General features: G+C 42.1%; 1 protein-coding gene across 1 annotated transcript in view; it reads left to right on the top strand.

Annotated features, from left to right (window-relative positions):
• Positions 1 to 26,874, top strand: part of LARGE1 (LARGE xylosyl- and glucuronyltransferase 1) — a 328,203-nt gene that overhangs the window by 105,121 nt on the left and 196,208 nt on the right. The gene's annotated exons all lie outside the window — the stretch shown is intronic.

Raw genomic sequence — 26,874 nt, 5'->3', positions numbered from 1 at the left:
TCTTCCATGCTTATGATCAGTGCCTTTTCCTTTTGCTGCTGATCAAGGTGTTGGTGGCAGGATACTTCCCATAGCAGTTTTTCAGCAGTATTTTACACTTCAATTCATTTCAAGTGCCACCGATGCATGCTGATTTTTATTTTGTTTTTAAGAATTGAACTCCTTAGAGCACATCTGCATTGTGGCCAATGGGGAACTGGAGTTGCTTAGACAGAATCTGAACTACTTATATATCAGATGGAAAAGACAGGGTTGCCACATTTTTATAGTCTAGCCAATGAATTGCACTCCAAATGTTGTTGGACTCCATCTCCCATTAGCCCCAGCCAGAATGCCCAAAGACCAAGGATTATGGGAATTATAGTCCAGCAATGTATGATGGGCTTCCCCCTACTCTGCAGTCTTTCACACTCAGCCATGTATTCCCTCCTTGCGGAAGATATTGAAAGAGAAACTACAGGTGGAACTGAAAGAAGAAATCAAATATTAATTATTTCTTATAGACTTGCATATCTGACAGTGTCACAAAATCACAAAGCTAGTGTTCAATTTACACATTAACATTACATACGAGAGCTTGCAGCGGGGAGAGAACTTGTAAGGTATATACAACATGCTGTTGGAGGAACTGGACATGGGGGGAAGGGGTTGATTTCTTTCGTGGGCACAAATCATCCCATGTATGAGATAAGCCACCAGGTGCTAGGTCAGTCAAGCCAGTTGCTATGGCAACAGTGCAGTGCCATCTATATAAGTGATTAAAGCGCATCAGCTAATTAGACAGTCACTTTATCTGTCTGTGAGCCAGAGTCTGTGTTACATCTTGAAGCTGGAGCTGGAGCAATGGATATACTTTGTGCTTGTATATATTTCTGTATCTGCACAGCCTACAAGCTTTGTGTATATATCAACGTCCAGAAACGTATTACTGAAATCTACAGCAGTAATTATTTTGGACCTTAAGCTGCCTCTGTACAGTGACTGGAACTGTCGGAAACTTCCACTATGTGGGTATCTCACCTCAAATTCCCAACAAATGCTCTGTCAGTATTTGGATACCTACAGGTGAGGCAACCTTTGAACTTAACTCGAGCATCATTTCTTTGGGCTCTTTTTAAAACCTAATTCAGAAAACAACTTGAGGCATGTTCATGCACCCAAAGTTATTTTTGCTCACAAATATGCTTTCTTATTTCACAACAACCGTGTTCAGGCATTTGTCTGAACACATTCAAACAAGGATTAAATTGGGAGGTGAGGCAGCTCCACTCCCAATGCCTCTCAGTATGCCAGCTGCTCTTTAATTCTTAGTGGAATTAGTGTAAATGTCTGAAAGGCTTTTAAAGGTGCATTAAACTGAACCATTCCATGAGCAAGAATCATGCTTGTTGTAGTTCCTGATTGCGAGGACAGTTTCTAAGACTGCTCCATTGTTTAATTAGCGAAGATCAAAGGAGTAACTGGTGTTCCTGAGGACATTGAGGAGGAGCTCTGGTTTAGCCCATCATGTGTTTAAGCAACTGCCTAAACATTTGACTGAATGGGTTTTTTTCACAGTGATAACTTCTACAAAAGAAATATATGTAGGAAATGTAGTTGTAGTAAATGTTGATTATGCAGACATTGCATTCTTGACAAACTCTAAATTACAATCCTGTATTCCCACCCACCCCTTAGTTTGTGTTAGCTTTTAGTTCAGGTTCCACACTAGCAGCCACAGGCTTTCAAAAAAATGAAGATAGAATATTTATTAATTTCATATTTATTACTGGGTTATTTTAACTTCATAATAAAGTCTTGAAAAATTAAGAGAGACATTCAGCTCCACACTGCAAAACAACTAGTACATCTTATCGAAAATAATAATAAAATAAGTGTAAAATAATTTAATAATTGCCAATTGGATGCTGATATTGCCATGTCTGCATGCTGAATTCCAGCCTTTTTATTTATAATTTTCTTTTACAAAATTATACTACCATTATATTCTAGAAATGTGTTTGGTTGTTTTTTTTTAAAAAAGTGTCATTCTTGGCAACAGTTATTGGAAATGGAATTTAGAAGTATCCTTATCTCCTTGTTGGGGACGCGGTGGCGCTGTGGTCTAAACCACAGAGCCTAGGACTTGCTGATCAGAAGGTCAGTGGTTTGAATCCCCGCGACGGGGTGAGCTCCCATTGTTCAGTCCCAGTTCCTGCCCACCTAGCAGTTCGAAAGCACGTAAAAGAGCAAGTAGATAAATAGGTACCACTCTGGTGGGAAGGTAAACGGCGTTTCCGTGCACTGCTCTGGTTCGCCAGAAGCAGCTTAGTCATGCTGGCCACATGACCTGGAAGCTGTCTGTGGACAAACAGCGGCTCCCTCGGCCTATAGAGCGAGATGAGCGCGCAACCCCAGAGTCGGTCATGACTGGACCTCATGGTCAAGGGTACCTTTACCTTTACCTTTTATCTCCTTGTTGGCAGGGTCATGAAATCAACTGGCATTATCTAGCTCACTTTCAATTGTTTTCTAACTTGTTATAGTTCTCACACCTGAGTGACTAATTCTACCTAACGTTTTAAATAAATAACAAGATATTGGCTTCTTTCATTGCCCTTGATAGTCCTTTTCATACTTTAAACATCATTTGCATGACTAAATCCATAACATCCACTCACTGCGCCTGATCTTTACATGTATTCTGCATTGTGGTTCTCTCTTAGCCTGGCTAGACTTGTTGCATTCGTCTTCTTTTTCTTGTCTGAAAGGTCTGAACATTGAGTTTATTACTTGCTTCCCCTAATCACTAGTACAGATCACATGCAGAATTCCCACAGCACAAAATTGAACATAATTTATTGTGCTGTTTTGGTGGCCAAGATTAATGGGGGAAAGTCAGTGCACTTGTTCAATAACTTTACAAATCTTTACCTCCCCTATATCTGACAAATATTTAGAATTTATCGCCATAGGCTGGTGTCTCCCAGAAGAGCTAATGATACTTCAGGGCTTGTGGCTGCTTCTGTGTGGTGATGAAATGCCTCTAATAAATACCTCAGTATAATTGATGTTATTGGAAAACATCAGCAGATATTGACTAGGAATTTGTCACAGCAAGGAAGATCTTTCCCCCCTGTGCAAATGCAATATTTTGAAATTTCAGTCTTTATACATCATATTCCCAGAATCATTAAGGGGAGGATAAAGGGATGAGAGCTTGCAAGCAGGGCACATACGTCCAAGTGTGATGAGGAAGATAGCTGTTCTAGCATAACTGTATTTTATCTATAGGAATTATTTGGAGGGGAAATGAAGAAGGCAATTGAAGGGTTTGTTTTTATTTGTTATGTATTTTTGTGTTTTTTGTATTGTAAAGTGCCCTGTGATCCTCAGATGAAGGGTGGTATAGCAATTTAATTTAAAAAAAAAAAATTAGTTGTAGAGCTCTGTCTGTGACTGCATTGTGAGATGTATAAGTGAAAATAAGGAGAGGAAAGGGGAAGAACCTACGTTTGAATGGCAAATGCAGTTTATGAAGGTGTCTGCAAATTAAGTTGTTTTCTTCCCTTTTGCTGCTTTCTAAAGTGACAACCTGTTCTGTTCATTAGAGTGATCAGAACTAGAAGGTACTCACTTAGCAATTTAGCCCTTTTCCTTCTGTCAGGGGGAGTGGAGGAAACGTGATATTCCTTATTTGTTTACCGCATCACTTTTCAAGTTTTAAACCCAAAGGATGAGACTTTATTTTCTGAGGGTACATAATCTCCATAGGCTACAGAGCATGGGGAGATTGGTAACGTTCTGCACTATTAACATAAACAATAAACTCATACCAGACACAAAGAAATTTGTCCCAGCTTATTTAACCACTAGAGGTTCCCAGTTTATATGCCAATTTTTTCCAGCAGGGCTTATTCCCATACCTTTGTGTACCAGTAAGGAATACCTGCTCCAGCTGAATCCGGAGTTAGCCACAGTTAACGTGGATAATAAACTCCTTACTCTGTAACAGATTCAGCTTTTATATTTTTCAAGAAGTAAGTGGGAATCGGACATCCTAGCAGTCCTAGGAATAACCAGAAACATCTCCAGCACATAGAAAATACCTAATCTAATATGTTTTTCTCCTCCCCCTTAAGACCTAGCTTTATAGCTTTAGCTCCAAGTCAGCTTTTCCCTTCTCCATTTGCTTTTCTTAACACCCAGTCTGATGAACAGTTGCTTGCTCACCGTTATGTGGCATTTTGGTCACCCTAACAAATACATTTCCCTACTACAGATTTGCAGCTACATAATATGTATCAAAATGCATATACCAGGGTAAAGTATGCATAACCCATATAGAAGAGAATACATAACCCTACAGATTATATACAAAGGAAGAAATATGCAGGTGGTGAAAATTCTAATATTTGAAATTTTTTTTTTTAAGTAGACCTAATTTTTTGAACTAATTTCATTCCGTTCTTTAAATTGAGCAGTTAATGTGCATAACAACCAGCCATTGTTCACATTCACCAGGCCTCTTCATGTTAGGATTATTCTCCATGCGGCCTGTTAAATGCACACAATGGCTGGTTGTTATGCACATTAACAGCTCAGCTTACGTTCATCCTAACATGTGTATGCATGTGTGGCTATATAGCGTAGAGAGAAGAAGAAGAAGAAGAAGAAGAAGAGGAGGAGTAGTACAGTGGTGCCCCACAAGACGAATGCCTCGCAAGACGAAAAACCCGCTAGACGAAAGGGTTTTCCGTTTTTCGATGCGCTTCGCAAGACGAATTTCCCTATGGGCTTGCTTCGCAAGACGAAAACGTCTTGCGAGTCTTGCGAGTTTTTTCGCTTCCCCCCCTTTTTCTAAGCTGCTAAGCCGCTAATAGCCTCTTAGCCGCTAAGCCGCTAAGCCTTTAATAGCCGCTAATAGCGCTAAGCCGCTAATAGGGTTGCTTCACAAGACGAAAAAACCGTTAGACGAAGAGACTCACGGAACGGATTAATTTCGTCTTGCGAGGCACCACTGTAATAGTAGTTTGGATTTGATATTCCGCTTTATCACTACCCTAAGGAGTCTCAAAGCAGCTAACAATCTCCTTTCCCTTCCTCCCCCATAACAAACACTCTGTGAGGTGAGTGAGGCTGAGAGACTTCAGAGAAGTGTGACTGGCCCAAGGTCACCCAGCAGCTGCATGTGGAGGAGCAGGGAAGCGAACCCAGTTCACCAAATTACAAGTCTACCGCTCTTAACCACTACACCACAAATATCCAAATGAAATTAAAATGAAATGAAGTTCTGTACCTATATCCTCCAACAGAATCACACAAAATAGAAGAAAAGTCAAAAGGTGAATGATTCCATACCAATTTTTAAAAAAGAAAATATCCAGTGAATAACATGTCTGGCAATTACATTAGTGATGAACTTTATTATGCCTGGAATTGTTAGGCATATGGAAGAACAAACCTTGCTGAGGAAGAAGCAGTATGGCTTTTGCATTATCCCATGTTGCAAAACAAAACAAATTCCTTCCAGTAGCACCTTAAAGACCAACTAAGTCAGTTCTTGGTATGAGCTTTCGTGTGCATGCACACTTCTTCAGATACACCTGGTGTATCTGAAGAAGTGTGCATGCACACGAAAGCTCATAACAAGAACTGACTTAGTTGGTCTTTAAGGTGCTACTGGAAGGAATTTGTTTTGTTTTGACTATGGCAGACCAACACGGCTACCTATCTGTAACTGGACCCATGTTGCAAATCATACACAGATCTTGGAGGGCGTCAAAAAGCACACAGAACTATTGGAACTTGTATAATCATTTCTCATCTTCTGCCACCATTGTGTGCATAGCATAACAATCTTCTGACTCTTTCAGAGTATGTATTTGTTTCTTTTGCCAGCTGTTGACAGTGCTTTATAATTGCTTCACTTAAAAAATAATTCTCCTGTGTCTTGAACCTTTAAGTGCATGAATGGGACCTGAGAGAGTGTTAATGTGCTTTCCAACCCGTTGTTCAATTGTGCTACAGAAGAGTTACTTGAATACCAGATCCCAGGTTATTTTGACATAAAGCATGTACTCCCCTTGATATTTAAGCTCTACATCTAAAGCTCTTTTGGTCTTGGCTCCTTTTACACTTTTGAGTTGAGTTTTGCCTTCCCTTTGGCTTTTAGCTAATCAGCCCCCCCCACACACACTCCACCCCTGGTTCCAGGTTCCTTCTAGGCCAGCTCCATTTGCACATCTTTATGTTGCCTTTGAGGTTAACGTCTAATATTTTTGTTTGTTAGGATTATAGCATTAGTTTGACTTTTAAATAAAATGAAACGGGCAGTTTCTCATTAACATTTATATTGCTTTTCTACCCTCCTTGTTTAGTTGTGGCCAAAAAGTTTTAAAGTACTGGATATCTATAGTTTAGGGAATTTCTCAGATGAAGAATAACCCCTTTAGAGCTGGAGGTGGCACATAAAGCTTAATGCAGGGTTCAACTCCTACGAAGGCTGCAAAGCAAAATGAATAGGGTAGAATTGTATTGGTATTTAAGGGAAAAAATAATTTAGCTGTTGGAGCAAAACATTTTGCTTTGCAGAAGGGTGGATAGGAATAAGGATTGGGCTTCTATTGATCTGGTAGCATAGGTACATCAGGGGGAAACCAGATTAATGCATACTATAGGGATGATCAAATAAATGCATTTGCAAATACAGTGGTACCTTGGGTTACAGACGCTTCAGGTTACAGACACTTCAGGTTACAGACTCCCCTAACGCAGAAATAGTACCTCAGGTTAAGAACTTTGCTTCAGGATGAGAACAGAAATTGCCCTGCGGTGGCATGGCAGCAGCGGGAGGCCCCATTAACTAAAGTGGTACCTCAGGTTAAGAGCAGTTTCAGGTTAAGAATGGACCTCCAGAATGAATTAGGTTCTTAAGCCGAGGTACCACTGTATGTCCCAGTTATTGGGGGTTGCAAACTGGAAGGTGTCCAAGCAGAAGGCAATTCCAATTATGGAGCAGGGTGGGTGTGTTACTCTGATTTCTGCCAATTTCTGCCCAGCAGTTGCAGCCCACTACTCACCATTGAATGCTACCCTGCAGTGTCCCCTGGTTCTCAGGAGTAGCTTTTGGGATCACCGAGGACTGCAGTAGGAAGAGGCAGTAAAGCCTTGTTTCATAAGTGGAATGTGATTAAGTGCAAAAGATCCCTCTCCTTAATACAGGTTCATCATAGCTGAAATACACAATCTGGTTTTGATTAATGTAGTTTAAGAAAGATGTGCAAATAATAATGATAAGTGATTCGTTGGGCAAGTACATCCCCTGTTATTTAGAGCCCTCCATTCTCTGCTAAGAATCAGAGGGATACATTTTATATCAGCAGCAGCTTCTAAAAATTCTTCCCAGTGACAGCATTCTCAGCTTTTAGCAAAGAAGGGGTTTTATAGTTGCTAGGTCCAGGCTCTAGGTATCATGTCCCCTCTATCTAGCCACAAATCTTTCTCCAATGGGTATTTAGGTCACCCCTCTTGGTGAAGCAGGGGAACGAGTCATTGACATTCCATTCTACACCATCTAGGTCTGAGGATGTGGCTCTCCCATTATTCTCAGACTCGGGTAATGATTCCTCTGTAGCTTCTCCTGTTCCACAGCCATGCAGTAGCATGTGATTACACAGTCAGCTACAGTTCCTTTAAGGATTGCAGGCAATTCTTCTGGCGAGCACAGAAAGACACCCCCCTCCTCCTCCAAGGGAAGGCATTTCCAGTCTCCTCAAACCTTCAGATGATGCTTCTTCTTTTTCTTTGGTGATCACTCGTAGCCGGGTAAGATTGTCTTCCATGAACACGGTCTTAACAGTGAGTCCGTAGGTGACTGTAGAGGCCAATTCTGGATCCACACGTTCTTCCACAGTAGGGACATAGGTTTCTGGGCAAGAGTTGATCACAGTGATGCCAAGTGTGCATTCCTTTTGGCTTGTTTCTCCTTTTTACCCTGAGTTCATGGTCAGTTTGGGGATGGATTTTTGGAAGACTCCTGCATATGAAATGTGTGGAGATCAGTGCACACTGACCAATGCATAGTCTTTGCAGTAAGGCTCTATTCCGATGGCATGAGTATCACGCTGACCGATAAATTCTTATTTGCTGCAGCCTTCATCCGCCTTCACAGCCATTGTAACATACCACTTGTTATCTTCTGCCTGTTCTGCCATTGAGGACTTCTTGGATCATTCTTTGTTTAGCTCTTCCCCTTTGACCTTACTGCCTTGGGTGACCCTACTGGGAGTATGAGACTCCTGACGACTTCTGGAGAGTATGAGGCTCACAAGGACCACAGGAATGTGCAAGCCCATTCACCACGACATGGTGATGATCCAGTGAGTGAGACATGATGTTTATCCTTTGCTAAGAAAACATCTCCAGAAGCTTAGCCAACAGGATCTTCTGGGAGCTGCCCAAGGTCCTGATCTGCTTTCCTTTGTATCTGCCTGCCCTGCCTTGCCTGTGTTTCGGCTATCACTTTCCATGCTAGCTCCAGCAAAACAGTGTTCTAGTGATTTGTTGGACTTCTGCTAGGAAATGATTCTAGTCTCATTGACACCCTTCCATTTTTCCTCAAAATACGTTTGAAGTTTTGCATTTTCAGCAAAACCTTGCTTTGGTGAAATTTTAATTGCAACTCCTCATTTCACACCATTTTGTTTGAGTTTACAGCTAAATAAGATTGAAATCTGATCAGACACAGTTGACACTGTGCTGTGAAAAAGTCATGTGGGGCTTGGAAATGGTAATTGCCATGTACTCCCTGGAAATCAAGATAATAATCATTGTATCCTAAATGGTGTAAAGGGACTAAGGCAGGGTCACTTTGAAGAAGTATCTGGTGATGTAACCAAACACTTCTCATTCTCTTGAGTTCAGATTTGGGTTCAGCATACCCAAATCAAACATCACACACTGCCTTTCTTTGTACACTTAGAAAACTTAGGAATAAAATTTAGGAAGTTTTTGAGGATAACAATAGTTCTGTGTCCATTCCCAAATCGTGAACTCATCTCCATTGCAATGATTACGGTAACCCACTTTATGCTAGTGTAGAATGCAACAGCCAGACTACTCACAGGAGCAGGCTACTGGCAGTAGGTTACTCCTCTGCACTGCCTGTCAGTTTGCTACTGGGTCAAGTTCAAGGTTCTTTTCTTAATTCACAAGCCCTTGAGCCCAAAGTATTTTAAGGGTTGTCTGATCCCTTATAGAATCATAGAAGTGGAAGGGACCTAAAGGTCATGTAGTCCAATGCCCTGCAATTAAGGAATCTCAACACTCAGTCCCCAATCCAATTTGAAACCATACTGGACCCGGCTTAGCTTTTCAAATGTACTAGCAGTTGTATTGCTACACCACTAGGAGGCACCTTATGTGATACTTAAATGGATGTTTTTATTTTTCTTATTGTAATTTTATATGCTGTAATTTTCTTTACGGGTGGTCTATAAATATTTCAATCAATACATAAATCTGTGTCTGCTGAATGGCCTTCATGTGGAGGTGAATTCAGGAGTCTGTGTTATTCTGAGTCAGACCAATGGTCTGCATTCCTAGTAGTGTCTGTCTTGGCTTAACAGCAGCCTTCAAAGTCCAGTTGGAGTTTTCTTGCAGCTCTGTTTCCTTAGATCCTTTTAAAAGAGATGCTAAGGATTGAACCAGATATTTTTGTTCACTGACTATGTGCTGTACAACTGAGCTATGGCCGTTCCACATTGTGTATGCTTTAGGTTTCTCAGTGCTGAGTACAGAAGTCACTGCAATCAATCACAAATGCACAATTTTTTCCTAGTATAAGCTGCAACCTCTATAAAGAATGTATTGTACTGAGAATGTATTAGATCATATATTGTCATGGCAGTTGGTATGCATAACTAACATGCTTGCACACCTGAATATTACACAATATGAAGATAAACTATATGCTTTCTATTACCTTTTCAACAACAACTATAGCACTGAGCTATTACAGTGTGATATTTTGCATCTTTTATGCATATTTGCTTTAAACAACACATTAAAATTCAGTGCAAAAATGCTTCCATGCAGCCTTATGCACAAAAGCTGAGAACTTCCCATTTACAGCTGTGGTGGGAAACATAACTTGGTAATGTGCTACCTATGCTTCAGGGAATAGGTTTACCAACATAAACAGCAACAAAAATGTGCTATTGATGTACAGGGGGTGGAAATTTTGTGCTTTATGGGAGCCATATTTATATTTTTGAGCTTCCTGCCTTTCCAATATTAAGTTATGAGTTTATTTCCCACACTGCATCTGTACATGATGTACACGGCAGCTTTCCACCTAACCAACCTGCCTTCTTGATTGACACTCTATATTTGCTGATGATCACCATCCATCCTGTGGGCAAAGTATGAAGCATTGCTTTATATTGGCTCCTCTCCCTTGCTCCCTGGCTTTTGTTTGTCACCAAATAAAGTTGCTCTGATCCCTATACAGTAACACAAAAAATACTTTCCCATGTATAAGACGAGGATTTTTTCGTTAAAGTAATGTTTTAAAAAATAGGGTCGTCTTATACATAGGTAGTTCAGAGGGGGGATGGGGGATTGGTTGCTTTTGTGAGTAGGAGATTATCAGCAGTGGTAGTGCATGTGATTGGTGGCTGTGGCAAGCGTTTTTTTAATTGGATGTTGCAACAGTAATTCGGCTGGTGATAGGCGGCTGCTGGCTGCGAGCAGTCAGACATTTGCTCAACAACTCTGTGCAATTTCCCCCCATTTTCTTAATTTTGAGTCCCCAAAAATAGGGGGCATCTTATACACTGGCACATGTTATACACGGAAAATTACGGTAATCTCTCTTGTTGCTCATCCATCTGATGCCCCTCCTCAGTGTGCTACACTGGCTTTCTGTTCCATTTCCTATGTGGCACAAACCTCTTGCCCATACATTTTTAGCATTTCCCCATAGTGTTGCTTCTTGGTTTCCTGCAAATTCCTGGCAGTGACCTATTTCTCCTCCACCTTTACCATCATTAGTCTCTTCTTTAAACCAGAAATATCTTATGTATACTAGGGGTGTGGCTTTGGAATAACCCAAGGGGCAAAATAAGAGAGGCTTTGGGGGCACATATGAAAATGTTTATAATTCTAAAACTTCCAAGACCCTTTTCTTCAAATTGGCTACATTTTTATCCCCACCCCTACATTTTATTAGAATTTGCAGAAATTGTGGCTTTCCTTTTCCTTTTTTCAGAAACAATAAACTTTCTCCTGTTGCATTTGTGCAGAAATTTAGGATTCAAAGGACTTTCTTGATCAAGCTGAGAGGCATGGAATTCTGGGCTAGACCAGCTTTGCAGAGCTGATATGATTCTGACATCTCTAGCTGCCAGTCAAAAGTTGTTTGTGTTTCCCTGATCTCATGCTAAGCATCTTTCCACCTCCTCTCCTCTCCTACTTGCTTGATGGTTCAAGAACTTCAAGATTTACTTTTGAGTGGCACTTGAACAACAGGAAAAGTTTGCAGAATGCTTTTTGGCTCTTGATGTGATTGATATATACACATTCTCTCTGTGCATGAGATAACTTACTGATATCTTTCAACCTTGTTTCTGTCTGGTTGCTGGCTGCTGTCTCATCTCAGAACTGGTTACACAGTCTATTTCCAGCTTCCTGCTCCAGGGTCTTTTCAGCTGTGTATGTGGTTTGTACTTTGTCATTCCAAGGTGAATAAAGATGGTGTTCTCCAAGGGGACTCCCATATTCACCCTGTTTCCTATAAGATTCTTTTAAAAGAAATAGAACTAGAAATGATTCTAGTAATACTAAAACCTGCATTGCATTGGTTGCTCAAGTCTGTGAAACAATACTGTCTTAAAACAATAAGATGTTTCATATTTCTCAATAAAATGATATAAAGGGATAAAGCCACAATAAAACAATATTAATAATTAAGCTGTACTGAAGAGCGGTAGCTATGCAACAGCTTTTGAATTGAAAATGAAAGCTCTGTTTGTAGTTGAGGAGGAGTAAACTAGCAGTGTTCTGCAAAGGTCTGTATAACGTTTTCAATAATTTCAGGTTACCATGTTGGTCCATTGCGGGGGTGAGGGGGAATCCATAAGTAACAGCAGAGCAGCGACTTTACTGGGAGGACTAAGAGCTGGGATGGGAAAACTCCAGATGTTTGATTTCAACTCTCTCATCCTCCGCAGCCAGCATGGACAGTGGTCAGGAATGATGGGAGCTGTAGTCTGGGAGGCCACAGTTTCTTTCTCCCTGAATGTAATGAGCGTCAAAAAATGAATGTGCTTTGAGTTCATAAAAAGGAAGACCCCCCCGCCAGTGACTGTTAGTTTTTACCAAATAACTACTAGCTTTCCAAAGTGGGAGCAGCCATGCCCCTGTAACCAGATACCTTTTTGTGTGTGCCATACATAATTGAAGTTCAAGTCCTCTCCACAGTCTATTAAATTCACTAGGGCTTACTTATGAGTAAGCATTTATCTGCTTGATCTGTATATGTACTTTAACATTCCCCCCCCCAATTCAGTCTTGTAATGGTCATCCTGCAGACTAAGGTTCTCCTCTTTCCAACCACTTTACCCAGCAACATCTATTTTTAAGCCCCCTGGGGTTTGGGGGGAGGTGAGGGGCCATTTGAGTTTTAGCTTGATGAAGGCTTTTTCCTACTGAACTCAATATGCCTCTCTTCTTTGTTACATACAGGTATTAGCCAGCAGTTACTCTTGCTTTTTTATATTAATGACCAAATTAGACCATCGTGTAAGGTCCAACAACCGCATTGTGATGGTTTCACCTTTGAAGCACCTGTGGTTTCACCACCACTTTCTAAGTGCATTTTGCTGCATTAAATACCACTCTGCACAGCATGCACCTTCTTTTTATTTATAGCATTTTAGAGAGAACAGAAGAACAGTGGGAGAGATAACAGTGGAAAGGGGTGGGGAGAAGAACTGAAGTAAAAATGGGGGGGGCACATGGCCCTGTGTTACAAATTGGACCTAAATTGGAGTTGAAGGAAGAATCCTTGGGCTGAAAAGGTAGTTACCTATGAGGTTAACCTCACTGCCATTTTCAGTACAGTGGTACCTCAGGTTAAGAACTTAATTCATTCTGGAGGTCCGTTCTTAACCTGAAACTGTTTTTAACCTGAGATATCACTTTAGCTAATGGGGCCTCCCACTGCTGCCGTGCCGCCGCCGTGTAATTTCTGTTCTCATCCTAACGCAAAGTTCTTAACCCGAGGTACTATTTCTGGGTTAGTGGAGTCTGTAACCTGAAGCATCTGTAATCCAAGGTACCACTGTATCTACTTAGTTCACCTTCCCAGTCAAGGTGCTTAACTTAAAGTTTAGGGAACCAGAATGACATCAACTTTAAATGATTCATTAAGAGTGATTCTTACCAATTACCGTATTTTTTGCTCTATAAGACTCACTTTTTCCATCCTAAAAAGTAAGGGGAAATGTGTGTGCATCTTATGGAGCGAATGCAGGCTGCGCAGCTATCCCAGAAGCCAGAACAGCAAGAGGGATCGCTGCTTTCACTGCGCAGTGATCCCTCTTGCTGTTCTGGCTTCTGAGATTCAGAATATTTTTTTTTCTTGTTTTCCTCCTCCAAAAACTAGTTGCGTCTTGTGGTCTGGTGCGTCTTATAGAGAGAAAAATACAGTATGCAAAAAAGGTATGAGAACTGTAGAAAATGCAAGTGCCTTCCACTCTGGGTCCTATTGTTTTATTTATAATAAAATATTTCTATACCACCCTTCATCACTATTGTTCCAGGGCAGTCCAGAAAAATAAAACAAATACATCAGGAAAAGGTATAGTTACAATAACATTCCATCCATTTCCACCTACAGTTTCACCTTAAGCTCTGTATTAATAACTAGAAATTGAACCATCTAAGACTGGGTAAGGGTAAGGGTAAAGGGACCCCTGACCATAAGGTCCTGCCGTGACCGACTCTGGGGTTGTGGTAGTCAACCTTTTATACCTGCCCCCCACTAATGCATCTTTCTTGATCGTAAAATTTCCTTACCACCAGTGCTCGATGGAAGGAGCATTCAGCTTGTGCCATAGAACCCCCTACCATCCACCTAGAATCCTGAAATGCCCACTAGGGACCAGGTTGACAACCCCTAATCTAAGATGTGTCCATTAATTGGCCTACTTAAAGCCTCAATAAAGCAAGTTTGCATGAACTGGGAACACATTATAGGTACTCACCCATTAGCATCAATCAACATTAGGAACCTCCTTCCAAATTACGACCCCAAAACCCTTATGTCATGCTCCAGGGGTGTCCTTAGGGGTAGTGTCTCAGTCCAAGAATGTAAAAGCCTATTACCCAACCACTTATCCAAGAGAGTAGGCTCCAGTTGTAGCATGATTTTGCACCAAGAATCAGTTTGGGTCCAAAATATGACCCAGAAGCAATGTCAGGAAACAGTCCAAGGTCAATATCACAGAGAGATCAGACAGAGGTGGAACTTTAATCAGGCTCCAGAGACCTGTGTTTTCCCCATTAACTGGAAGGATCAAGAGGGAAGCCTTATATACTGTGGCCACCTAGATCTCATCCTAACCACAGCTTCTGAGAGCAAAGAAGTTCCAGGGACTTCTTTTGCTCACTCGTAAGCCAAAATCCATGAGCTGTGTGATGACTCTAGGTCTGTAAGGACATGCTTTGCTGTTGCTCTTCAGCCCGGGCTCAGGTTTCTGATGCTCAAGAAGACTGAGGGGTACTTCCACCTCCTCCTTGTGACAGCTCTAAGTTTCTTCAGCATGTTTCCCACAAGAAGGCCTGTTCAGGGGATCCTCAGCACTGTTTCCAGGAAGTCATACCTCTCCTTGACCTGTGGAGTGTCTGGTCCAACATTTGTTGATTCAGTGTCACCAGGTCAGGGCTTGATACCTTAAAATGAAAATACCTTGCTTCTTTCCCCTTCTTTTATTATTTTGTTTGTATTCTCTTATGGTCAGGGTTCCAAGGGAATGTGTGGCCTCATGGTTCCCCTCCAAGTCTTTACCCTAAAAGCAGAAGGCTAAAGCAGGGGTGGAGAACCCGTGGCCCTCCAAATGTTGATTGACTACAGTTCCCATCATCCCTGGTCATTGGCCATATTGGCTGGAGCTGATGGGACTTGGAATCCAACAACATCTAGTGGGCCACAGGTCCCCACTCCTGAGCTAAATGGACCTGTCACTCCCCCCCACCAGAAGACTGTCTTTTCTCCTTCCACTTGGAAAAGGTAAAATCTGTATCCTAGTATTTTCCCTCTTTAATTTATTTCTTCTGTCTTCACTTTGCAGATTACCCAAACTGTCTCTCAGTTTTTAATCTCCTAACTTTTCTGTTCTATCACCCTCTCATCTCCTTATTTGACACCAGCCTTTTGCATCCTCCTTGTATAGCAAAAACTCCTTGTTTCTTTTCAATCTATTTGTCCTCTGTAGAATTAGCCCCACAATTCCCTGTCCAATATGAATGCTGCATCTGTAAATAACCTTTTGTTTCTGTAATATTGTAATAAATTACTCATTTGATTACTCTGTTGCTGGCTCTTCTGTCTTGCTCCAAATTCTTTCCCCCATACCAGTGGGAGCCAGTTGTCCCTGTAACACACCATGATTCTTGGCTTAAGACCCAAACACATGTTCCTTCTGCAACCAAGGACACATGGTAACAAGTTTGAAGACTGCTGACTTAGATTATGGAGTAGAAAGTCTTTTATAGTACTTGCAGAAAGCAGTAAAGCATAGGAAGTACAAGCGTTGCTCAAGGTTGAATTTAAATTCAAAATGAAATTGTAAGGTGTAATTTTCTTCTTCCTTTTTAAAGCTCTAGAGTATTGTTTTTACAATATTTTAACAGATTGGGGAGGTAAGATGGTAACAGAAATGAGTCCCACTTCACACAATTCCTTTTCTAATCACACCCCTGTGCTATTGTTCATCCCATGACATTGTCAATAAAGTAACAATATATAGACAAAGCCTTAATATTATAGTGTCAATAGACATACCATTTGGTCAGGAGTAACACTTCTGGTTTGAATTTTAAAGGCAGATGTCTCTCTGCTGTCCCCTTTTATTTTACTCCTGATGAGATAATTGGATAGTGGAATAAAATGTTTCACGAAGTTGTAGAGGGTGGATAGCCACCTGCCCAGGCAATTAGCTGTGGTTATTGTGAGCTTATAGTAAATGTATTATTCCAGCTGTTTGTATACTAGGTCAAACAAAAGTCTCAAGATAATCTGTATGGGACTTCCGGGTTAGCGCGAACGGCTAATGGCGGATTCCCTCCGAGCTCCGGAGGGAATCGGCTCTGCTGAGGACGGGTCTTGCCGTGCCGGCGACACGGGGACCCTCAGAAACCGCAGGCGCGGAAGCCTGCGGACTTGGTGACTCGGTGGGCACCTTAAGCGCCCTCCCCGACCCACGAAGAGCCTTTTTAAAGGCTGCGGAGAGGGTACGGAGAGTGGCGTGGTGCTGAGAGTAGACCGCTACCTCAGTAGAGCGAAGCCGCAAGCCATGGCCGGAGAGCGCTGACTTTCTTCCCAAAATTTGGACTGGATAACAAAGGACCCGTGAGTAGTGGAATTTGGACTTTAAAAATTTTATCCTGTGAATTCGGCACGATCGGGGGATGTGTTAAAGGGAAGTCCGCACCCCCTCTACTTATAGACGTTTCAAAGCAAGGAACGGAGAATTAAGGCGGAATGAATACTGTTTTGATGATTTAAAAGTTTCTCACAAATTTGATAGAACAAGATTTTTGTGCTGGAGAGAAAGGGAATTTGGAACTTTGTGTGTATCCCCCCCAAAAAACCCGGGAGTGTCCTATTTGGGTCCCGGAGGAAGAAGTGAAAGGAGTTTGACAGCTGTCAAAGAAGCTGTCAAACGGGCGGACAAAGTAAAGAATTTTGCTATTTAATAACTCTTGGAATTAAAGCTGATACATTTGGACTGAGGCGATTGGAAACAAAGTATTGATAATAACAAAGTAACAGATTATTGGAAAAGGACTACTAAATAACTGAAAGCCCCCTAGGGGGAATTAGTGACATTACAATGGCTGCAGAAGGAAAATTACTGGCGGAGATAGAAAAAATGTTCTTTCTCGTGGGAATCCTGCAGGAGCAGAGTATGGCTCTGAGTAAAGTTTTTATGACCTTGAATCCTGAAACAAACAACTCTGCTGAATGCACAAAGGAGATGTATGATAAAAATTCTGCAGCTGAGCAGGAAGAGATGCCTTTGGAATTGACAGAGAAAAAAGAAGGAGTTCAGACACTACAAGTGGAAAATATCAACCAGGAATCTGCAGCGTTAGAGTATGAGCAAGAAGACCTCTGGATTACAGACCTGCGAAAGATGAGAAAGAAGAAGAGAGAAGCCCCTGGAGTACTTGGAATATTAAAACTAGAAAGAACAAAGCAATATGATTGGGACTTTTCTCTTGAGTATGGAAAACTAGATGGTCTTTCGCAGCAAACACTCTTCAACATTCTGAATGAAAGAAAATATGATCTGACTCTGACTGAACTCCTTCGGGGTCTTAGGACCATCAAAGAGGACTACCAATATAGTTGGCAGAGAGGGACTGACAGAGAATCAGACGCCTCGGACGTGAGGAATCCGGGCTAGAAATATTTTTTGTTTGTTTTCTGGACATTTGTCTAGGAAGGGACAGAAACCGGGGCAGGGGGGGGAGAGAATAGAATTATAAAATGTTATGTTTTGTTTTACTTGGTCAATGTGACCTATAATTAATATAATAAAGGGAAAATTTGTGAAGGGGAAGTTAGATCGACCTTAAAAAAAAAAAGAAATTAATGATTATAAGAGAATTGGATAGTTGAATATAGATAAACAAAAGAATTTAATTTTTAAAAGCAATGTGAATATCTTTAAGAGGTTAGGTAAGAACTTGCTGAATTAATTTTGGAATTGGGATGTAAGAGGAGGGGGTGGGGGGAAGTCAATGAAAGTGGGTAAAGAAACTTAGGGTATGTAATTGTATTTGTGTGTTTGTTTGTCTTTGTCTTTGTGTGTGTGTCTGTTGTTATAAAATGTAAAAACCCAATAAAAATTATTTAAAAAAAAAAAAAAAAAGATAATCTGTATGGAAGACTTGGGATTCTACTTTTAAATCCTGCCTTCTCACTAATTGTGATCCTGATTGAGAGACAGGCCTTTTAATATTCTACATATAAAAGTCCATCAGAGACTAGTCCTTTAGTGACTAGTTTCCCCACCCTTGATTTCTAGAGGGAAATAATGTCTGCAATGGCACTTGGAGATGCTAGAGCAAATGCGGAAAGGTTTTCATTTTAATTAAAGAGATTCCACCCAATGGGAGGTAAATGAACCATTCATACAACATTCCTGTTAATAGTATTCTGAATTAGGCAAGATGTTCTATTTATGTGCTGCTCTGGAGCCTACAGGGGCTACTATTCCAAAGTGTTTTACTGCTACTGTCACTTTGGGACTACCTGCATGTTTGAATCAGAGAGGACCTGCAATTACAAGGGTTGACCTCAAATTTATTGACACCAGAAGGCTTTGTCTATGTCTGATGCTGTTTTGGCACTGTCCTGGGATGAATAATAATAGGAGAATGTTCTTCTTCAAAGGGGAATTGTGTGAAGTGGGAGATGTAGTGCTCGTAATGTTCATGACAAAGTGCAAATACAGATGCTACCATTACATCAACAACCACACTTGCCTAAAGCACAAGACTTGTTGCTCCGTTGTATATCTAGCTTGAAACTCACCCACAGAATACTGTTGTGTTCTGTTTCTGGAAATTGCCCGTCAGTTTGTTCTACTGCTTGCCCATAAGCTTTTGAAATTGCATGCAATTTGGAACTTGCTCAGCAATGACCAAGGTACCAGTGGTGTGTGAAATGGAATAGAACCTCACAGTCAGGGTTGAGTTGAATTGGGGTCCAATACAACTAGGCAAATTTCCCACTCATCCAGCCCTTTCTGAATCCTTGCATGTTTCTGGGACCCATGTAGAGATGGCCACGCAGAATCTTCCCACTCTCTCCTACTGGTTTTGACCCCCTTGATCCCATTCACTGCTCCAATTGACGGCTTCACTCCGGTAGTAAAAACACATGGTGTTTGGGGGACCTCCTCTGAAGATCATCTATTTGCCTCTTAGAAGACTGGCCTTGATTGTTTTGTCCTGGGAAAACTCTCCCAGGACCTCATGTTTTCTGTTTGTAAATGGTGTGTGTGTGTGTGTGAGAGAGAGAGAGAGAGAGAGAGAGAGAGAGAGAGAGAGAGAGAGAGGATAGGTGTACTTCACTTCTCAGGAAGTATTGTGGAGATAAATATATTTGCCATGCAGCAATGCACTCTGGTAATGGAAGCCAATAAAAAACACACACCCTAGGATTTGATAGAAAACCCTCTTCAAAGCCAGATTGTTCCAGCACTTTGCACAGAAATTACCATTTGACATGGTCAAATGCATTGGTGCCAGCCATGGTCGTATAATGTACATTCCAGGTTTCTGCTTTTTAGTTTCTAATCTTTTCTTTGTACTTTCTTCCTCTTTCTTGAGACTTGTGTGTTGCAATAAACCCTGCCTGACTTTGCAGTTGGATGTGGAGGAAAATGGATCCAGGTGTATGTTTTATCCCTTTGCCACTGCCCTGATAGGCTTTGAGTTTCATTAAATGAGACTGGCAAAATTTTTCCTTCTGTGTGCATCTATACATATATACTATCAGTTATTAAGCATATTCATATTAGGGTTCTGAGAATCAGTCCTCATTTTGCTGCTGTTGCTGAATATATCTATTGTAATGGCTATTAAGGCTTGTCTGTATTGCAAACAAATGGGCTCCTTTTTGTGTGGGTGTTGGTTACTATCAGATGAATTCTACATGGGTTGTTTGACACCTGTTTCTGTCTACAATTGGGATGACGCTTGGGCTTGGTGTCTGGTCCTCCCACTGAAGTTTTAAAAAAATCTGAGAACAGCATGGTCATGGATCTGATTTATTCCTTAAGGCAGGCTTCCTCAACCTCGGCCCTCCAGATATTTTTGGCCTACAACTCCCATGATCCCTAGCTAGCAGGGCCAGTGGTCAGGGATGATGGGAATTGTAGTCTCAAAACATCTGGAGGGCCGAGGTTGAGGAAGCCTGCCTTAAGGGGGGAAGATATCTTGTTCTATATGAACAACTGCATGTTTTGGGACCAACTGATGTTTTTGAGTATGAAATTTCAGTCCTTCTCCTCAGCAGCCCTCTAGGTTGTGAAACTCCCTCTCCACAGAGGTGCATCTGGTACCTTCATAATATAGTTTTCAGAAATGTTGAAGACATGCCTCTTTATCCCTACTTTTGACACCTGATATGTGTATTTTTAGGAACCACCTTCTTTCTGTGATTTTAAGTAAAAAAAAACCACCTGATTTTAATACCATGTTTCAATTGTTGTAATTTGGAAGAAGGGTGGGTTAATAATAATTCTGCTTACTCACATATCACAATCTGTCTTGCAAATTCTGCATGGTCAAAACAAAAGCAGAAGTTTCTTCATTGTATTTCTTAAAGGAAATAACTTTTTGGCATGCCATTACTTTGTAAGCTATCATTTCTCTTCTTTAATCAGACAATAGAAACCATGTGCATTAATGAAAGATGGCATAAGTACATATCCCTTCCCAACTCTTATTACCTTGAATGCTTGATGGTTCTAAATTATAGATCTCCTTTTAGTAGAGAAAATGAGCGGACAGCAGGGACAGAGTTAATAAATTATCCTAATCTTCTTTGCCTTTTATCCATAGATGTATGAAACTTTGCCAAGAGTGATCTTGAATAGAAATCCATTATAATAAAGTTTTTAAAAGGGTGAATTTTTTTCTCCTTTAAGGGGTCTCCATTTTATAATTTTCAAAGTTTTTGTTCTTTCAAGCACATTTTGTTCTCCAAGCACATTTTGAAACTTTGACTCAAACTACTATAGCATATTGTAGCCAGTGGTGGCCCTCTGCAGGGCATTTTTGGGGCAGGTGGGTAAAGCCACTGATTTGCTAATCACCTGATGCCATATGATGTCTGCTGGTTCGTAGGTCAAGTTGTGAGAGTAGGCACTGGACCATCTCCAAAGTTAGGGCTGTACTCCCAGAGCACCAAGACTGGAGATAAGCCTCTGCTGTCACCCCTTATTTCTGAGGAGGAAGCAGAGGCTTATCTCTGATTTTAGTACTGTGGGATCATAGCACTAAGGTCAGAGATAAAAGAGAGTTTACTATCAAAGAGCAGGCAGAGGATTGCCTCTGATCTTGGTACTAAGATCAAATGTAACCTTGGCTCTTGTTCTTGCACTGTTGTGCTTAGTACTAAGATCAGAGATCCCTTATCTAAAATTGTGGCAATTAGTACTTAGGTCAGAGAGAACAGAACTCTGCACCATATGCTCTCAGGTGACTTGACAGGTGTGTGGGCCAAATTTAGAGTCCTGGTGGTCAGAGACTTCCCTTCATCATTTTGGAATATGATAAATTCATACCAAGCACTCTACATTCATGTCACTTTAGAAAAGAAAGCAAAAAAAGTAAGACCAGGAGAGCATGGCTTTACCCATTTCAGTTCTTCATTGGCCTGGGTTCTACATAACTTAGGAAATGTAATTACCCCACATAGGCCTCTGGTTCACTTCAGTAAGAGGAAAAGATGCCTTCTACTGAGAAATGGGAGTGTGGCAGATTTTTCTTGATGCTGGTGCTCATGTTCCAGAATGCCTTCCCCATGTAGGGCCACAATTTCTCTATCAAAACACTCTACATTCTGTTTTTCTTTTCAGGCTTTTGCACTGCCCCCCCCTTTTTTTTGGCTGACAGAAATTATTGGGAAGGATTGATAATGTTTTGTAAATTGCATATTTGTCACTTAATGTTTTTGCACATAGCTTGGTTGCTAGTATTGCACAAAGAGCAGCTAATAAGATTTACACATGATGGTTTAGATCCTAGGATCTGTAAGGAGAGAGAATTTCACCAAATTATTTCCACACCAACCCTGCAACCACTTGAGCCTCTTCCCAGAGAGTTGTGAGAACAATGATAACAGAGATCATTGTGACACCTCAAAGCAGGGGTTGTTATAGACCAACTCCCATCACTCCCAACCAACATGGTCAATGGTAAATATAAATTTGTTACTTTGTGAAGTGTCATGGGGCTCTTTATTGGCTTTGCTGCAAGAGCTTTTTACTGCTGAACAGTGTCATCCAAACACTGAGCCTTTAAAGTTTCTGTGCATAAATGCCTACATCTCAGATTGAAAGTCATTGTGGCATTTTTGTATATATTTAATGCCAGCATTGAAACTGGGCTGGTTTTTCATATGTCTGCTTCTGCATTGTTAAGATCGTACCTCCTTATAATAATTGTTAAGATCGTACCTCCTAATAATAATAATAATAATAATAATAATTTATTATTTGTACCCCGCCCATCTGGCTGGGTTTCCCCAGCCACTCTGGGCGGCTTCCAACAAAGATGAAAAATACACTAAAATGTCACATATTAAAAACTTCCCTGAACAGGGCTGCCTTCAGATGTCTTCTGAATGTCAGGTAGTTGTTTATCGCTTTGACATCTGATGGGAGGGCGTTCCACAGGGCGGGCGCCACTACCAAGTAGGCCCTCTGCCTGGTTCCCTGTAACTTGGCCTCTCGCAGTGAGGGAACCGCCAGAAGGCCCTCGGAGCTGGACCTCAGTGTCCGGGCAGAACGATGGGGGAGGAGACGCTCCTTCAGATATACTGGACCGAGGCCGTTTAGGGCTTTAAAGGTCAGCACCAACACTTTGAATTGTGCTCGGAAACGTACTCCCAGTCACCAGTCTAGCTGCCGCATTCTGGATTAGTTGTAGTTTCCGGGTCACCTTCAAAGGTAGCCCCACGTAGAGCGCATTGCAGTAGTCCAAGCGGGAGATAACCAGAGCATGCACCACTCTGGCGAGACAGTCTGCAGGCAGATAGGGTCTCAGCCTATGTACCAAATGGAGCTGGTAAACAGCTGCCCTGGATACAGAGTTAATCTGCGCCTCCATGGACAGCTGTGTCCAAAATGACTCCCAGGCTGCGCACCTGGTCCTTCAGGGGCACAGTTACCCCATTCAGGACCAGGGAATCCTCCACACCTGCCCACCTCCTGTCCCCCCAAAACAGTACTTCTGTCTTGTCAGGATTCAACCTCAATCCGCCATCCATCCTCCAACCGCCTCCAGACACTCACACAGGACCTTCACTGCCTTCACTGGTTCTGATTTAAAAGAGAGGTAGAGCTGGGTATCATCCGCATACTGATGAACACCCAGCCCAAACCTCCTGATGATTTCTCCCAGTGGCTGCACGTAAATGTTGAAAAGCATGGGGGAGAGGATGGAACCCTGAGGCACCCCACAAGTGAGAGCCCAGGGGTCTGAACACTCATCCCCCCCCACCACTTTCTGAACACGGCCCAGGAGGAAGGAGCGGAACCACTGTATGACAGTGCCCCGAGCTCCCAGCCCCTCAAGACGGTCCAGAAGGATGTTATGGTCGATGGTATCAAAGGCCGCTGAGAGATCCAGCAGAACTAGGAAACAGCTCTCACCTTTGTCCCTAGCCCGCCGGAGATCATCAACCAGTGTGACCAAGGCAGTTTCAGTCCCATGATGAGGCTTGAATCCCGACTGGAAGGGATCCAAATGATCCGCTTCTTCCAGGCGTGCCTGGAGTTGTTCGGCAACCACTCTCTCAATCACCTTGCCCAAGAATGGAAGATTTGAGACTGGGCGATAATTGGCCATCGTGGCCGCATCTAAAGATGGTTTTTTAAGAAGCGGTGTAATAACCGCCTCTTTCAGTGGGTCTGGGAAGGCTCCCTCACGGAGGGAAGCATTCACCACCCCATGAAGCCCATCACCCAGTCCTTCCCGGCTAGCTTTTATAAGCCAGGATGGGCAAGGATCCAGGAGACAGGTGGTTGGCTTCACTCATCCAAGCAGCCTGTCCACATCCTCAGAGGTAACAGATTGGAATTGATCCCACACAACTTGACTAGACAGGACTCTAGCACTCTCCCGCACGGCCCTGCTCCCACGGTGGAGTCTACTTCTTCCTGAATCTGAGCGATTTTATCTGCAAAAAACTTTGCAAAATCATTGCAGGAGATCATGTGGCCCGTACTGGGCACCGATGTCACAGGTGGTTCCACTAAATTGTGAACCACCTGAAAAAGTCTCCTGCTGCTGTTTTCTGCAGATGCAATAGAGGCGGCGAAGAAAGTCGTCTTCGCCGTCGCTTTCGCCACTTGGTAGGCTCGATGTTGAGCTCTAACCTGTGTCCGGTCAGATTTGGAATGAGTTATCCACCACTGGTGCTCTAGCCATCTCAATGATTGTTTCATTGCCCTCAGATCCGTGGAAAACCATGGGGCTGTCCGGGCTCTATGCAATCGGAGAGGGCACTTCGGAGCCAAACAGTCAATAGCCCTGGTTAACTCCACATTCCAGCGGGCCACCAGGGAATCGGCTGAAAGGCCATCAACATGGGATAAAGCATCCCCTACCACTCTCTGGAAACCATTTGGATCCATTAAGTGGCGGGGGCAGACCATCCGAATCAGTCCCACCTCCCTGCAGAGGGGATGGGTCGCAGCGAAGTACAGTTGCACCAGGAAGTGATCTGACCATGGCACTTCTTTCATTTCGCTTTTACTTAGTGTCAGATCACCAACATCCATAGAGGTAAACACCAGGTCCAAGGCATGTCCGCGGCTATGGGTTGGGCTAGACTTATTCAGGGACAGCCCCATGGAGGCCATGCTTTCCACGAAGTCCCGAGCGGCCCCTTGTAAGGTCGTGTCGGCATGGATGTTAAAATCCCCTAGGACAACTGATCTAGGTGTCTCCAGGAGAACATCCGCCACAACCTGAAGCAGCTCGGGCAGGGAATCCTTGGTGCAGCGGGGAGGTCGGTACACCAAAAGGAATCCTTAAGAACAAAATAACACCTTAAAAAAAACAACCAATAAAACAATACAAACAAAAAGCAGTAAAAATTACAAAAACGTAAAATCAAACAAATTCCCAGGCCCAATAAACATCCATTCCACCCCCACCCACCCCACATACAAAAAATTCAAAAGAAAAATTTAAAAACATCTTTCATCTTGTCTTGCATCTTTCATCAACATGCTTAATTTGCCTTCATCCATCCATGATTAAGTATAGAGTGGCATAATTTAGACATCCATCTGGTTCAGGAACATGCATTGTATAACAGGGACCTCAACAAATGCATTGTTGATTCTAAGCAATACAACAGCAACTTACTCCGCTATAACTCATAACCAGACTTCTGTGTTTTGCCTACTAAATGCTATTGTCAATACTGTATGTTGCCTATAGTAATGTGCCGGGTTCATCCCAGCTCTCTTTTCTTTAATTTCCTTGTGAAGCAAGTAATTATGATTTTAATTTTATACATGGGGGGGAATGAGACTGAAGCTGTGCATTGTTTTGCCTTAGCCAGCCAGTCTGTGTTCATAGTGCATGCTCCAGTGCCTGACAACCATGGCTGAGTGGCATTGCATTTTCCAGCTGACATCTCTACACAGGGACTTGGGATAGGGAGGAGCGCTGGGGAGGTGCACCTGCACAGAATCCATAAGACCTTATGCAAGCTGACTGTGTTCATGTTCGTGCAGACCTTCGGAGCAAGTTTAGCCTGGTAGTACAGTACCTTTATCCAGGGTCCTATAAATTATGATGGTGCTCGGTAACTGTCTTTCTAGTACTTGTAACAATCTCACAAGGAATTTCACCATTTAAACTGCTACTCTGAAACAGCAAGTCCAATAAAGAAACAAAGAAGTCAGCTTGTGGTTGAATCCTTCCCTCTCTCCCCCCCCCCCATCCTCTTATTCCTGTTTTATTTTTGATTTTCTAGTCTCTTGCAGTTCAGGTTAATAATTTGAAATGTTAAAACTGAGTGATTGCAAAAGCTTGTAAGAGGACAATTCAGGAAAACTTTAAAGCTTGCCACTCTTTTACTATATTTTTGTTGATCCTGATAAAAGTACTGGAGGGGTTTTTTTAACCCTTTGTTGTGCCAGCGCAACTGTATTTTGCTTTTTGTGCTAAAAGGTTGCAAACCAAAACAATTTAAGGCAGGCTACACATACACCATACATTTAAAATACTCTTAGGCCACTTTAATAGTCGTGGATTCCTTCCACCCCAACACAAACCAAAAACTGAAAATGGTGGTTTAAGGGTGATAAGCTCACAGAGTTACAGTTCCTAGCACCTTTAACAAACGACAGTTCCCATAATCCTTGGGGGGAAGCCATGACCGTTGAAGTGACAGAAGAGTGCTTTAAATGCATGGCAGGGATATGACCCTAATCTTCACCAATGCTTGTTAACTGGGCTAGTATCCAGAAAAGCATATGCTTTTTAACTGAAGTTTACAGGTAATCCACACCTTATATGAGGGTTCAGTTCCAAGGGTGACGCATACAGTATATGAAAACATTGCGTATAGCCAAAATTTTGTTACCCTGGGAGCTGCCCCATGGCTAGTGCCCTGTGGTTGGTGAGTAATGGCATCCCTTTTGCTCCCAGAGCCGGTATGCTAAGTCAGCCTTGCCCAGAAAGCAAGGCTGAGAGCTTAAAAGCTTTAAAAGAAAACTTAAAAGCTCTTGTTCTGGGTAACCCCAAGCAGATCTGGCATGAAAAGAGTTTTTAAGCTCTCAATCTTGCTTCACAGACAAGGCCTACTTGGTGTGCTGGCTCCAGGAGTGTTAGGGATGCTTCCCCAAG

This window comes from Podarcis erhardii, assembly GCF_964252035.2.
Source record: "Podarcis erhardii genome assembly, chromosome: 10".
Taxonomy (NCBI): Eukaryota; Metazoa; Chordata; class Lepidosauria; order Squamata; family Lacertidae; genus Podarcis; species Podarcis erhardii.
The sequence above is the reverse complement of the archived record's forward strand: the minus strand, read 5'-3'. Positions and strand labels throughout refer to the sequence as shown.